Source organism: Lathyrus oleraceus, chromosome 4, assembly GCF_024323335.1.
Source record: "Lathyrus oleraceus cultivar Zhongwan6 chromosome 4, CAAS_Psat_ZW6_1.0, whole genome shotgun sequence".
Lineage (NCBI taxonomy): Eukaryota > Viridiplantae > Streptophyta > Magnoliopsida > Fabales > Fabaceae > Lathyrus > Lathyrus oleraceus.
The window spans coordinates 32783171-32799971 of NC_066582.1; the positions used below are offsets into that span (position 1 = coordinate 32783171).

Below are 16801 nucleotides of genomic sequence, written 5' to 3' on the forward strand. Positions count from 1 at the left end.
GTAGAAAAGGAAGAAAAGGAGGTGCAAATAGGGATGAAAAGAAGCAAATATCAGAAGCCAAAGCCCAGCCCAAAAGCACAGGCGCTGTGCCTGTGACGAGCGTCACAGAGGCTGTGACGAGCGTCACGCTTTGCCCACTTGTGTTACGGACGTCACACATGGTGTGACGGACGTCACACCATTCTCCTATATTTTTGGCACAAGGAACGCAACAGACCACGTTGAAGCCTACTATCACGCTTGACCGTTGCAAACGTGAAGGCTATGTACACGGAAAACCCTTGGAAGCAGTTACAAAAGTACTAATATAAATAATAGTTTTATGAAAAGCTCTCGGTTCCAGACTTCTTCGCCGTTTTCTCTTTTTAGCACTTTTTCTCTTCCAGCAGTACAAACACATTTTTACAGCATTATTTTTACAATCCTTATATTGTTTCCTTTGCAATTTCTATTTTCTTTTCCAGCAATTAATTAATTTTTCGCACAGTAGTTTCTACACCGGAAACTATTGTGTACCTTTCACCGGATCTAACCTTACGTTAGAATCTAGTTTTTTATTCCTTCGATTTTATTTTTCTGTTTGATTGAAGAATTCAAGAACAAATCCAACCGGTCTGTGGTGGATGTTCAAGACTGCTGTTAATTACTCAGGTTCTTTAATTATTGTTTGAATTTATATATGCTCTGCTTTACTGTTTACTTATATTATTTTCCTGAGATGAATTTGTTTATGCACGATAATTATTTAGATCTGTTTAGCATGTCTGACTAATTTATTTAGGTATCGGTATGTAAAGTAAGCGGAATGAAGGAATCAAAACTAAATTGGTTTAATTAAGTTTAAAATTAAAATCACTCTTTTCACGGTCCCAATTTACAGGTTTAATAACAAGGTTTTTGTACGAAAGTAAAAGACATAAAGAAGTTAAACGCAATAGAACGAGAGTTTGAGTTTTTGAGTGGACAATGTTAATTGGACATTAATTCTAGATCAGGGCGAGAACAATTTTTAGAGTTAATTAAATTCTAATCTTTTTCAAAAAGTATTTTTAAAAGTTGAATGTGAGGACGAGAGTTAAGCAGTTGAATTTAATTATATAACCTAAGTCAACAGAGCGAGAGTTTGAGATAAAGGTGTTTAAACGATTAGTGTTTTCTTAAAAAGAGTTTCTACGGATTCTATTGTTTTCAAAAAGTGGTTTTTGACTTAACTAATAAGTGACAGCTACGTTAATATAAAAGCATAGTTCATTCAACAGAGTGAGAGTTTGAGATAGGACTTTTAATCAATAGTGTCAACTGAAAAGATTTATTTTAAAAACCAAGAAACCAACGAAGATTTGATTCCCTAATTACGACGAACTACATACCGATATCCGTTTAGTTGATATTTAATCTAGATTTTTAGTTTAGTTTTAACTTTTCCCCCGAACAATCAAAGTATTACCCGCCTTAGCTTTACGAAGTAACCTTAGAAAACGGTATATCGATTCATAAGTCCCTGTGGGATCGATATCTTTTAAAACTACGCGATAGAACTGTGCACTTGCAGTTTGTACCCCAAATTCGACTCATAAAGTCGCGATCAAGTTTTTGGCGCCGTTGCCGGGGACTTTTATTTAGTCGATATCGTAACTCTTCTGTTACGCTGTAGAGACTAAGGCTTATTTCCCTTTTCTTTTCTTTCTTTCGTTGATTTGTATGCCACACACTCGCTCACAAGGCGAGCCGTTCTACTTACGAATCAATGATATCGAACTATATCTCCGAGTCTTACGACAAATTCGGGAATATCGTGCTGCAAACAATCTACCTCCTGTAGAACTTCCTGATCTCAAAAATCTTCTTCCTTCGCCGATACCCGAGATGGCAGAACCAGCTCGTGCTCTTCGAGATTACGCCGCTCCATCGCAAGATGAGCCGCATTCGAGTATTGCTCCACCCGCAATCGAAGCAAACAACTTTGAACTTAAACCTTCACTGTTGCAGGCAGTGCAACAGAACCAATTCTCTGGAAATCCTACCGAGGATCCAAACCTTCATTTATCCGTATTTGTCCAATACGCCGATATTGTTAAAGCTAATGGTGTCACTTCAGAGGCAATTCGACTTCATCTTTTTCCTTTCTCGTTAAGAGATAGCGCTAGAAGATGGCTTCAATCTCTTCCTTCCAACTCAGTCACCACATGGAACGAGTTGAAGAAAGTTTTTCTTGCCCGATATTTTCCGCCGAGCAAAACAGCTATGTTAAGAGCCCAGATAAATGGATTTAAACAGAAAGATAACGAGTCTCTCTTCGAAGCATGGGAAAGATACAAAGACATGATGAGACTTTGTCCACACCATGGTTTAGAAGACTGGTTAGTAATTCATACCTTCTATAATGGTCTCCTGTACAACACGAGGTTAACAATAGACGCCGCCGCAGGTGGTGCACTAATGAACAAACCTTATGCTGATGCTTACCAACTTATCGAAAGCATGGCTCAAAACCACTATCAGTGGGGAAGCGAACGAACAATGGTAGAAAAACCTCAAACGAAAACTAGCATGTACGAGATAAGTAACCTTGATCATGTTAATGCAAAAGTGGATGCTCTGGTCCAGAAAATTGAAAGTTTAAATGTATCACCTCCAGCCACCGTGGTTACCATAACTCAGAACTGCGAAGTCTGTGGAATCCAAGGTCACACTCCTGCAGATTGTCAACTCCTAACAGGAATCCAAGCGGAGCAAGTAAACTATGCTCAAGGAAGCCCCTACTCGCACACCTATAACTCAAATTGGAAGAATCATCCCAATTTTTCATATAAGAGTAATAATGCTTTATACGCACCTGGACAATCTCCAAATCAAGCCCCAGCTATACCTCCGGGATATCAAAAGCCGATCCCATCTACACCTAACAATAACGCCCCTAGCAAATCCAACTTGGAAATCATGATGGAAAACTTTATAGCTTCTCAACAGCAAACCAATAAATATTTCTTAAACCAGAATGTACACACTGACGAACAAATTAAACAACTAGCAAGTAAAGTAGATGCCCTGGCTACCCATAACAAAATGCTGGAAACGCAAATATCACAAGTAGCTCAACAACAAGCGCCTACTGCTGCCCCAACTGGTACATTTCCTGGCCAACCCCAACCTAATCCAAGAAGCCACGCTCATGCAATCATACTAAGAAGTGGAACGGAAGTGGAAGGACCGTCTGACCCAAGGATAGAAAACCAAAACTCTAAAAAGTCAACTGAGGAGGAAAGTGAACCTAAGAAAAAGGAAGAGAGTAATAAGGAAACCGTAGAAAAGAAGGAACCTTATGTACCTCCACCACCTTATAAACCACATATCCCTTACCCTCAAAGGCTTATTAAAACCAAAGATGTGGGCCAATTCAAAAAATTTGTTGACCTACTAAAACAATTAAACGTCACAATTCCGTTTACAGAAGCTATTACGCAGATGCCCTCATATGCCAAGTTTTAAAAGAAATTCTTTCTAATAAAAGGAAACTTGAAGATAGCGAAACCGTTACACTCACCGCTGAATGTAGCGCTATAATCCAGAATATGCCTCCTAAACTTAAAGACCCGGGTAGTTTCTCTATACCCTGTCACATAGGAAAATTTGTCATTGACAAAGCCTTATGCGATTTAGGAGCCGGTATTAGTGTTATGCCTTTATCCATATGCAAGAGACTTGAAATGGGAGAATTAAGACCAACTAACATGTCTGTGCAACTAGCAGATCGTTCCGTTAAATATCCTGTAGGAATTCTTGAAAACGTTCCAGTGCGCATAGGTCAATTCTACATTCCAACTGATTTTATAATTATGGATATTAGAGAAGATGAAGTTACACCCATTATACTGGGAAGACCGTTCTTAGCAACGGCCGGTGCAATCATAGACGTAAAACGAGGACGACTCACTTTTGAAGTAGGAGAAGAGAAAATTGAGTTCATTCTTTCCCAATTTTTGAAAGCACCTGCAATAGAAGATACATGTTACTTCATGAATATCATCGATGAATGCATAAAAGAAACAGAGTTAGAAAAAGACAAATCATCTGACTATCTTGTAGAAGACAAACTTAACCAATGTTTAGCAATAACACCGGACCCTACGCAATGCCTTAAGAAACCGACCCTAGACCTGAAAACACTTCCCAAAAATCTGAGATATGAATTCCTAGACTTAGAACTTGAACGACCAGTGATAGTTAATGCTGACCTAGGAAGACTCGAAACAGAAAAACTCCTGCATATCTTAAGAAAATATCCAACCGCACTAGGTTACAACATCACCGATCTTAAAGGACTAAGTCCTTCTATTTGTATGCACCGCATCATGCTAGAAGAAGACTGTAAAACTTCTAGGGAACACCAGAGGAGACTAAACCCGATCCTGAGTGAGGTAGTGAAGAAGGAAATAACCAAGTTATTAGAGGCAGGTATCATATACCCTATATCTGATAGCAAATGGGTTAGTCCTGTACACGTAGTACCAAAGAAAGGAGGTGTAACAGTCATTGAAAATGAAAAAGGAGAAACTATAACCAAACGAATCGAATCGGGATGGAGAATGTGCATTGGATATAGGAAACTAAACAAAGCAACCCGAAAAGATCATTTCCCTTTACCATTCATTGACCAGATGTTAGAACGATTAGCAAAACATTCTCATTTCTGCTATCTAGACGGTTACTCAGGTTTCTTTCAAATACCGATTCACCCTGATGACCAAGAAAAGACAACGTTCACGTGTCCTTTTGGTACCTTCGCTTATAGACGAATGTCGTTTGGCTTGTGTAATGCTCCTGCAACCTTCCAAAGGTGCATGATGGCAATATTCTCCGATTTTCTAGAAAACATCATGGAAGTATTTATGGATGACTTTTTCGTATGCGGACAAAGCTTTGAAGAATGCCTTGAAAACCTAGAAAGAGTTCTAGAGCGATGTGTAAAAGTAAACCTAATACTTAATTGGGAAAAATGTCACTTTATGGTGCAAGAAGGAATTGTTTTAGGACACATCATCTCGAACAGAGGAATTGAAGTAGACAAAGCCAAAATAGAGGTAATCGAAAATCTTCAACCCTCGAAAACTGTGAGAGAAGTACGAAGCTTCTTAGGACATGCCGGTTTTTACCGACGATTCATTAAAGACTTCTCTAAAATAACTAAACCTTTAACTGGGCTATTAATGAAAGATGCTGAATTCATATTCGATAATAGATGTTTAGAAGCATTTCAAACGCTTAAACAAGCACTGATCTCCGCACCCATAATGCAGACACCAGATTGGAATGAACCATTCGAAATAATGTGTGATGCCAGCGATTACGCTGTAGGTGCTGTTTTAGGACAACGAAGGGATAAAAAGCTTCACGTTATATATTACGCAAGTAGAACTCTAGATGAAGCACAAATGAATTACGCCACAACCGAGAAAGAACTTCTAGCAGTAGTGTTTGCGCTAGATAAATTTCATTCTTACTTGGTCGGAGCCAAAATAATCATCTACACTGACCACGCTGCTATCAAATACCTCTTAACAAAAAAGGATGCTAAACCTAGACTCCTAAGGTGGATCCTGTTGCTACAAGAGTTCAATTTGGAAATCAAAGACAAGAAAGGAACTGAAAACGTAGTAGCAGATCACCTCTCGAGACTTGAGAACCTTGAACCGGAAAGAACATCAATTAACGATGATTTCTCGTACGATAAGCTTATAGCTACTTTGGAAGAAAATAACGCTGATAAACAGGTAGAAACCACCTTAGCTATATCTGTTACACCGTGGTACGCTGACCTCGTCAGTTATTTAGCTGCCGGAATAGTTCCACCTACCTTATCCTACCAGCAGAAGAAACGATTCTTCTATGACATAAAACACTATTACTGGGATGACCCCTTACTTTTTAAAAGAGGCCCCGATGATATTTTCCGTCGATGTATACCCAAAGAAGAGGTAGAAAATATAATCCAACACTGTCACTCCGCTCCTTATGGTGGACATGCAAGTACATCCAAGACCTGCTCTAAAATCCTACAAGCCGGTTTTTATTGGCCAAATATATGGAAGGGTATACATGCAGCTATTAAGAAATGTGACAGATGTCAACGTACAGGAAACATATCTAGACGTGACGAGATGCCACAAAAGGGCGTTTTGGAAGTAGAGATTTTCGACGTGTGGGGAATAGACTTCATGGGACCTTTTCCATCCTCTTTCGGTAACAAATACATACTCGTGGCAGTTGACTGCGTATCAAAATGGATTGAAGCTATAGCTTCTCCAACAAACAACACACGAGTAGTAACTAGACTCTTTAAGAATATAATATTTCCAAGGTTTGGTGTCCCAAGAATAGTAGTCAGTGATGGTGGATCGCATTTCATATCCAAGGTACTCGAAAAACTACTGCTTAAGTATGGCGTAAGACATAAAGTAGCGACACCTTACCACCCTCAAACCAGTGGGCAAGTGGAAGTGTCTAACAGAGAAATCAAACAGATACTAGAGAAAACAGTCGCCACTTCAAGGAAAGACTGGTCATTGAAATTACCAGAAGCTTTATGGGCTTACCGAACTGCTTACAAAACTCCCATAGGGACAACCCCATTTAAGCTCATTTATGGAAAATCCTGTCACCTCCCGGTAGAATTAGAACATAAAGCCTATTGGGCTATTAAAAATCTAAATTTAAACTATAAAGCCGCCGGCGAAAAGAGAATCCTTGATATAAGCGAATTAGAGGAACTCAGAAGAGACGCTTACGAAAATGCCAGAATCTACAAAGAAAGAACAAAACAATGGCATGACAAGCGCATATCAAGGAAAATCTTCAAACAAGGCGATACAGTCCTTTTATTTAACTCTAGGCTAAAGTTATTCCCGGGAAAACAACGATCCAGATGGTCAGGCCCTTTTCAAATCACCAATGTTTTTCCCAGTGGAGCGATAGAAATTAAAGGCAAATCTATGGAACCATTTACCATACACGGACAACCCCATTCAAGTCTTGCACTTAGACGAAATGCCTCCAGAACTTATAGATTATAATTGATAGTTTTTATGTCGAGATTGCAACATTATACAAAGCGCTTAGTGGGAGACAACCCACAAATATTTTATTTTTTCTATTATTATTTTTTATTTCCTCCTTAATTATTCTTTTAAATTTTTGTTTAGTATTCATTCTTAATTTATTTTAATTTATTAAAAACTTTTCTCTTCTTCTTTCGGCATTTGGCCAAATCCTGACTAAAACTCTTATTTTTCTTTTCTTTAGCTAACACTAACCTGATGGGACAAATTGATCGTATGGGTATCAAATTCAGAGGAACAGCTCAGAAACAAAAGTTTGAGGAACTAGCCACGAGAGAGATGCTACCTAGTCTGTATGCTGATGACTGGGCAATGACTGCCCTTGGACTAAGAGAAAGTGTCTTGTATTTGCTGAGTCAGATAGGGTGGGAAACCTCTCCTATCCGTAGACATTTCGTCACTTACCGGAGACTAACACTAGAATTCCTTAGCTCCCTGATCTATCTACCCAACCATGGGAAAGGAATAAGCAGAGGTTTCATCCAGTTCAGAATGTTTAACATGGAGTACCAATTTAATATTCAAGACTTTACCAACCTTTTAGGTTTCCCTACCTCCTTTGACACATTCATAGTGAGCCAAGAAGAACTTTTTGAATATAGAGAACTTGAACACTTTTGGGGAAGCTTGATTGGAAATGACGATCCCGAGGAACATGAGTTTCTCTCTGGAAACATACATAATCCGGCCTTTCGTTATTTCCATAAGATCCTGACCCACACCTTATTTGGGAAGAAGCCAAACAGTACCACAGTTTCACGTGATGAACTCTTCATTATATTTTGTGCTTCCCAGAACCGTCCAGTAAACGGTGCCACTTTTATGTTGGCAAATTTAGACCACCTTATCCAAGATGAACGTGCACCAATTCGAATAGGCGGTTTGATAACCATGATTGGTAATGCTATCGGATTACGTCAGCCTATGCTTGACTTAAGCCCTTTTTGTGGCATTACTACTATGAGTATACCCTTCCTCTTCAACACTATGTTTATAGCAAACCTAGGATCTGACGAGTTTGAGCTTATAATTAATAACCAAGTTCTTTGCCTATTCACCATGCCCAATCCTAGGACTAGTGTCCATAACCGCAATAACTGGCTCTACAATCTGAACGAAACACCCTCTCCTGCTAGATCCACTGAATCCATCCAGGACTATGAAATTTGTGATGACCAGATTCCTTATGCTAAATCAGACCCACAGACACCATCTGGTTATTATGATATTGATCCTCCTCCTCAACCTGTTCAGACCGAAGAATCGGCAATACCCGACCTTAGACATCATATTCCCGGAACTGATTACAACACCGCCATTGAAGCTTTGATGTCAGAACAAGACGCCCTCAGAGAAGAGTTCGCTAACATGAGACACGAATTTCTGGGATACATGAACAGTATGACAAATCAGTTTCACGAGTTGCTATACCGTGTTAACTCCTTTGTTCCTCCGGCCAGAGATCATGCAGATGGATAGAAGTCGTTTTTCTTAGTTATTTAGTTTTAGTTAGTTTTATTATTTAATGTTATTTCAAATTATGTTCGTATTTGTTTCTCTTTCGCATTTTTGTTTTTTTTTCAATGTTACATTATGATTATTTTATGAAGCTATTGATTTATTCTATTTTATTATGAATCATGCAATATCTATCAATAATGCTCTCTACTGTTGCTGCCTACATAAATTATTAAAAATATAATATATTTATGCACTATTATACAAAGTAGAATAGCATGCAGGGAAATTTAAATAGCAGAATAAAATAATCTGAAGCAAAACAAAATAAATAATAAAAATAAATTACCAAAATCATTATGAAGAACGCAAGGAGAAACCATGCCAAAAAGACTGTGTGACGAGCGTCACACAATCTATCACGGACGTCACGCCAAGTGCTTGTGACGCCCGTCATGCCCCTGTAACGAGCGTAACACCCTTCTGACTAGGTGAACGTTACAAAGCCGTTGGAGACGACCGTTACACCTCTTCACCTTGTTACCTTCCCCATTTATTCACATTTACCCACATTTATTTACTTTTCAACCACTCCCTTTCCAACTTCAAATTTTTTCCTATAAATACCCACCATACCTTTCTTCCTACATCACAACTATTTTATACAATCAAACATATTTTCTTTTCTTTCCTAATTACTTCTTCCAACTCATTCATCAGTATGGCGGGAAATCAAAATTTCGGAAATATCATCTTCCGATCCGAAGATGATAATTATCAAAGGGAGCAGTTCGAGCGTTTCCAACAACGAGGTATCACCTCCACCAGGTATCCTGATTTAACTTGTTTACAAGAATTAGGATTACTTCAAGGTATAAAATGGATGCTCCGTCTTGCTGATTTAACCTTTCTATGCACGCATAATCAACCCACCTACCCATCCCTAACCTTAGAATTTTTAAGTTCCTATGCGTACAACACTCCCACCGGTGAAGACGAATTCTTAACCGGTACCGCAACCTTCCGTATGTTCAACACCGAATACTCCCTATCCCAAAACCAATTGAGCACCATGCTATAATTCCCCATAGAAGGTCAAGTCTACCCCAGAATCCCTCCAAACCTAAACTGGAACACAGTTGCCGCTTTCGACCTCTTTAGGAAAATATCCGGTGTAGATGCCAACAACTGGGAAGAGCTCCTTGTTTCCCGTATACATAACCCAACTATCCGGTACTTTATCCGCATCCTACAAAACACAGTTTTTGAAAGACCTAACAACAGCAAGGTCAACGCAAAGGAACTATTCTTCCTCGAATGCGTCTTCGAACCGAATGCTAAGGTAAACGCCGCATCCTTCCTATTTCATCATATCCGCACCTTATGTGCTAGAGGCCGTCAACCTTTTGTAATTGGTGGATTAATCACCACCATAGCACTTGGCTTAAACCTAGGGACCGACTCCAAACTTTAGAATCTTTACCTCCCCTCTTTATGGATATAAGCTACTGTCGGTCCAGCCGCCTAATTAAGAACAGAGTAGGCGGAAAATATTACCTTATGGTGAATAACCAGGCAGTCCCAAGCGTTGTTCTACCCAACATTGCCCTAACAGATGTCACCAACCCCAACCGCCACCTCTATGATCTGAATGCTCCCGAAGCTACCGAGCCTTCACATACAAACCCGTCTACCGACGAGTTCGACGAAATGGAGCAAGGTGATCATGCTCCTGCACAACAATCAGTCCCGCTCAACCCTTCCGATAATGCAGCTGGCCCATCCTCACGACGTCGTCGACGAAGAAGGCCTGCAACCAACGACGACATCATGGATGCTATTGATGGTATGCAAGCACAGAATCTCGAAATGATGCAAATGATGCGCCAAATGCAACAACAACAGGAAGAGAGGAATGCCATAACCGACCAGCGGTTCACTGATTTGCTTAGCAGGTTTGACAACTTAGAAGTACATCAACGATCACCAGGTCCAAGAACAAGAGGCGGCAGGCAGCCTTAACTTTAGTTTCCTTTTCCTTTCTTTTTGTAATTCATTTCTTTTCCTTAAAACATTGGGGACAATGTTTCATTCAAGTATGGGGGGAAAACCGTGTTCTTTCTATCCTCCTTTTTCTTTTTAAAGTATGTATCTTTCTTTTCATTGTTATTTCCCTTATAAAAAAATAATAATAAAATAATATTTCTTATAATATAGATTTATTTTAAGTTAAGTCCCAAGTGTGAAAACTTTCTATTATCTATTCCCCTCAATTTTCTTGAGCCATAACAAAAATTTAACACACCCAATAAGTATAAAGGTCGCTTATTTTATAAAACTTGAGTGAAATCAAGACAAAAATTATTACCATAACAACGCTCTAAGAACCTCAACATGTTAGATCAGGATAAGTACCTATTATACCAATCCCTTGAACTTTTAGTTTTATAGTAACCCCGAGTAGTTTATACGAGAAGTCAGCACCATCTTAATAGCAAACTACGTGGAGAGCCGATGAATATAAGTGAATGATTCCCAAAGTAACATAAAATATATATATATATATATCAGGAAATGCACTAATTAAGTTAGGTGATCCTTACTAGATCATTTAATCTAAAGGTTGCAGATCATACAAAAGCATAATATGAAAGATCCATTATGAGTTGGTTCAGCAGGTATCTGGTGCTGAACTTGGTAGGGCGGACTACGGTCCGATCCCCTGCAATTTGCAATGGACTGAATAACGAAGTTATCCGACTTATGTACCAGAACTTCTAGCAAAAAGGGGATCAGAATCACTAACCGGTTACTCCACTATGTGCGCGAAAAGATAAAGGGCTTAATGTGATTTCGCTAGAATGAAAACGGGTGAAATAAGAGTAAAGGAACTAGGATAGCTATAATGGCATTACTCGAACTGGTTTGCATAAGGTGGGGTTATCTGAGGTTGTGACGGTGGTTGTTGATGTCAAGATTAAACTCAAGTTACTTCTAAACAAGGTTTACATGCAACCTAGTACGAATTGATGTGTGTTTTGAAATTTCACCTGGCTAATATTTTAAGCGATTTCTATACGGTATTTTGCTTGAGGACAAGCAAAGATCTAAGTATGGGGGAGTTTGATAACATGAAATAGTATCACATTCTAGGACTCAATTTAATTAAATTATATTATTATTTACTTCAATTTATTTCATTTTATTCGATATTACGCGGTATTTTCTTTCTATTTATCTCAGGTAGTTTATTTGAATCACAAGTAAAAAAGGAAGAAAAGGAGGTGCAAATAGGGATGAAAAGAAGCAAATATCAGAAGCCAAAGCCCAGCCCAAAAGCACAGGCGCTGTGCCTGTGACGAGCGTCACAGAGGCTGTGACGAGCGTCACGCTTTGCCCACTTGTGTTACGGACGTCACACATGGTGTGACGGACGTCACACCATTCTCCTATATTTTTGGCACAAGGAACGCAACAGACCACGTTGAAGCCTACTATCACGCTTGACCGTTTGCAACGTGAAGGCTATGTACACGGAAAACCCTTGGAAGCAGTTACAAAAGTACTAATATAAATAGTAGTTTTTGGAAAAGCTCTCGGTTCCAGACTTCTTCGCCGTTTTCTCTTTTTAGCACTTTTTCTCTTCCAGCAGTACAAACACATTTTTACAGCATTATTTTTACAATCCTTACATTGTTTCCTTTGCAATTTCTATTTTCTTTTCCAGCAATTAATTAATTTTTCGCACAGTAGTTTCTACACCGGAAACTATTGTGTACCTTTCACCGGATCTAACCTTACGTTAGAATCTAGTTTTTTATTCCTTCGCTTTTATTTTTCTGTTTGATTGAAGAATTCAAGAACAAATCCAACCGGTCTGTGGTGGATGTTCAAGACTGCTGTTAATTACTCAGGTTCTTTAATTATTGTTTGAATTTATATATGCCCTGCTTTACTGTTTACTTATATTATTTGCCTGAGATGAATTTGTTTATGCACGATAATTATTTAGATCTGTTTAGCATGTCTGGCTAATTTATTTAGGTATCGGTATGTAAAGTAAGCGGAATGAAGGAATCAAAACTAAATTGATTTAATTAAGTTTAAAATTAAAATCACTTTTTCACGGTCCCAATTTACAGGTTTAATAACAAGGTTTTTGTACGAAAGTAAAAGACATAAAGAAGTTAAAAGCAATAGAACGAGAGTTTGAGTTTTTGACTGGATAGTGTTAATTGGACATTAATTCTAGATCAGGGCGAGAGCAATTTTTAGAGTTAATTAAATTCTAATCTTTTTCAAAAAGTATTTTTAAAAGTTGAATGTGAGGACGAGAGTTAAGCATTTGAATTTAATTATATAACCTAAGTCAACAGAGCGAGAGTTTGAGATAAAGGTGTTTAAACGATTAGTGTTTTCTTAAAAAGAGATTCTACGGATTCTATTGTTTTCAAAAAGTGGTTTTTGACTTAACTAATAAGTGACAGCTACGTTAATATAAAAGCATAGTTCATTCAACAGAGCGAGAGTTTGAGATAGGACTTTTAATCAATAGTGTCAACTGAAAAGATTTATTTTAAAAACCAAGAAACCAACGAATATTTGATTCCCTAATTACGACGAACTACATACCGATATCCGTTTAGTTGATATTTAATCTAGATTTTTAGTTTAGTTTTAACTTTTCCCCCGAACAATCAAAGTATTACCCGCCTTAGCTTTACGAAGTAACCTTAGAAAACGGTATATCGATTCATAAGTCCTTGTGGGATCGATATCTTTTAAAACTACACGATAGAACTGTGCACTTGCAGTTTGTATCCCAAATTCGACTCATAAAGTCGCGATCAGATGTGGCATATGTAGATCATGATGTCACAATAGAAAAATTCGATAGCATTGTTGCAAACATTATTGCTTGTAACAATTTGAGTTTTTGTGACTCTGATCTCTCTGAGGAGGGAAGAGACCAAAACTTGGCTTTACACATATCCATGAATTGCAGAGACGACGCCATGTCCAATGTGCTGGTGGACACTGGGTCATCACTAAATGTGTTGCCAAAAACCACTCTTTCAAAGCTGTCATATCAAGGGCCTCCCATGAGGCAGAGTGGGGTAGTTGTGAAAGCTTTCGATGGGTCTCGAAAGACAGTGATTGGGGAAGTTGATCTCCCAATCAAGATTGGACCAAGTGATTTCCATATTACCTTCCAGGTCATGGATATTCACCCATCGTATAGCTGTCTCTTAGGCAGACCATGGATTCACGAGGCGGGCGCCGTGACATCCACCCTACACCAAAAATTGAAATTTGTAAAAAAAAAAGAAGTTGGTGGTGGTAGGGGAGAAAAGGCTCTCCTGGTTAGCCACTTGTCTTCCTTCTCATACATAGATGCTGAGGATAAGGTTGGAACTCCTTTCCAAGCTTTATCTATAGCTGAGCCTATTGAGAAGAGAGCTCCTTCATTTGCTTCCTATAAGGATGCAAAGTTGGCCATTGAGTGTGGTGCAACTGCTGGTTTAGGAAAAATGATTGAGCTAGAAGACAACAAGTCTAGGGCTGACATAGGTTTTTCATCTGGAGTCATCAATGAGAAAGGGCTATTCAAGAGTGGAGGTTTCATCCACACTAGTCAAGATGAAGAGGCTGCTGCTGTCTTGGAAGAAGATACAAAAGATTCTGGCAATTTCATCATCCCTAGAGGGGTCTCAACAATTGGGTCGCTGTGGATATTCCTACAGTTATCCATAAGTCAACGTAATGATCATTTTGCTTAAAAACCCTTCTCCCATGCCAAAAGTAGGAGTGATGACATTGTTGGCGCATAAATACAATGATATTTTCATTCAATAAATTCATGTTAAATGTTTGTTTTTCCAATTATTTTCCCTTTTCGTTTTGCATGAAATTGGTGATCACATAAAACCTCAAAAATAAGAATAAAATCAATCTTTTCATCTGCATAATGATTGCCTTGTTTGATTTCTAAAAGCTTTTCATATTCAAAATCATTATGCAGGTTAATCAAACCCATTGAACATAATGATCCAACACCATCTCCCAATTTTGAGTTCCCTGTATTTGAGGCGGAAGAAGATAATGTTGAAGAGATTCCTGACGAGATTACCCGTTTACTTGAGCATGAAGAGAAGATCATTCAGCCGCATCTTGAGAATCTGGAAATAGTCAACTTGGGGTCTGAGGATTGTGTTCGAGAAGTGAAGATTGGCGCACTCCTTGAAGAATCTGTGAAGAAGGGGTTGATCGAATTGCTACGAGAATACGTTGACGTCTTTGCTTGGTCATATGAAGACATGTCGGGTCTAGATACTGATATTGTGCAACATTTCCTACCCTTGAAGCCTGAGTGCGTGCCTGTGAAGTAGAAGTTCAGAAGAACTCATCCTGATATGGCAGTGAAGATCAAAGAAGAGGTTCAGAAGCAAATTGATGCGGGGTTTCTGGTGACTTCTACATATCCTCAATGGGTGGCCAATATTGTGCCCGTGCCTAAGAAAGATGGAAAAGTCCGAATGTGTGTGGACTATAGAGACTTGAATAAAGCTAGTCCAAAAGATGATTTCCCTCTACCACATATTGATATGTTGGTAGACAATACAGCTAAATTCAATGTCTTCTCATTTATGGATGGATTTTCCGGATATAACCAGATCAAGATGGCACCCAAGGATATGGAGAAGACAACATTCATCACACCTTGGGGAACATTCTGTTATCGAGTGATGCCCTTCGGTTTGAAGAACGCCGGAGCCAAGTATCAACGAGCTATGACCACCTTGTTTCATGATATGATGCACAAGGATATTGAGGTATATGTTGATGATATGATCGCAAAGTCAAGAACGGAAGTTGAACATGTAGAGCACTTGTTGAAGTTATTTCAGCGTTTGAGAAAATATAAGCTTCGTCTGAATCCCAACAAGTGTACATTTGGAGTCCGTTCCGGCAAGTTATTGGGCTTTATTGTTAGTGAAAGAGGTATTGAGGTTGATCCTGCAAAGGTCAAAGCAATACAAGAGATGCCTACGCCCAAAATTGAGAAGCAAGTCTGAGGTTTTCTTGGCCGCTTGAATTATATTTCCAGATTCATATCCCACATGACTGCCACATGTGCGCCGATATTCAAGCTCCTCCGGAAAGATCAGTCTCATGATTGGACTGAGGATTGCCAGAAAGCTTTCGACAGTATCAAAGACATGCTGTGCTTTGGCTTGGGCTGCTAAGCGCCTACGCTAGTATATGATAAATCATACGACTTGGTTGATATCCAGAATGGATCCAATCAAGTACATCTTCGAGAAGCCTACTTTAACAGGAATAATTTCCCGTTGGCAGATGCTGTTATCTGAGTATGATATTAAGTATTGAGCTCAGAAGGCTATTAAAGGTAGTATCTTGGCTGACCACTTGGCACATCAGCCGATTGAGGATTATCAGTCAGTTCAATATGACTTTCCAGATGAGGAGATTCTGTATTTGAAAATGAAAGATTGTGATGAGCCCACACTCGATGAAGGGCCAGAGCCTGGTTCCCGATGGAGTATGGTATTTGATGGTGCTGTAAATCAGCATGGGAATGGTATTGGGGCAGTGATTATTACTCCTCAGGGCACACATATTCCTTTTACAGCAAGGCTAACTTTCAAATGCACGAATAATATGGCTGAGTATGAGGCCTGTATTATGGGATTAGAAGAGTGCATTGATCTAAGGATCAAGCATCTTGATGTATATGGTGATTCGGCCCTCGTTGTTAATCGGATTAAGGGTGAATGGGAAACGAATCAACCTGGTCTCATTCCATATAGAGATTATGCGAGGAGGATTTCAACGTTCTTTACTGAGGTTGACTTTCATCATATTCCTCGAGATGAGAATCGGATGGCAGATGCTCTTGCTACACTATCTTCGATGATTGTGGTCAAACTTTGGAATGAAGTCCCTAATATCACTGTGATGCGCTTGGACAGACCAGCTCATGTATTTGCAGTAGAAGAGGCAAAAGATGACAAGCCATGGTATTATGACATCAAGTGTTTTCTTCAGAACCAGGTTTACCCGCCTTGGGCATTTGTGAAAGATAGGAAGACTTTGAGGAGATTATCAGGCAGTTTCTACCTCAATGGCGAAGTGCTTTATAAAAGAAATTTTGACATGGTTCTACTCAGATGCGTGGATAGACACGAAGCAGACCTGTTGATGAC

General features: G+C 39.0%; 1 non-coding gene across 1 annotated transcript; it reads right to left on the bottom strand.

The window, feature by feature from the left end:
• Positions 1-2244: 2244 nt before the first annotated feature.
• LOC127077913 (small nucleolar RNA R71) lies at positions 2245-2351 on the bottom strand. The gene has a single exon (XR_007787675.1). It is a non-coding gene; the product is annotated as a small nucleolar RNA R71 (small nucleolar RNA).
• Positions 2352-16801: the final 14450 nt, after the last annotated feature.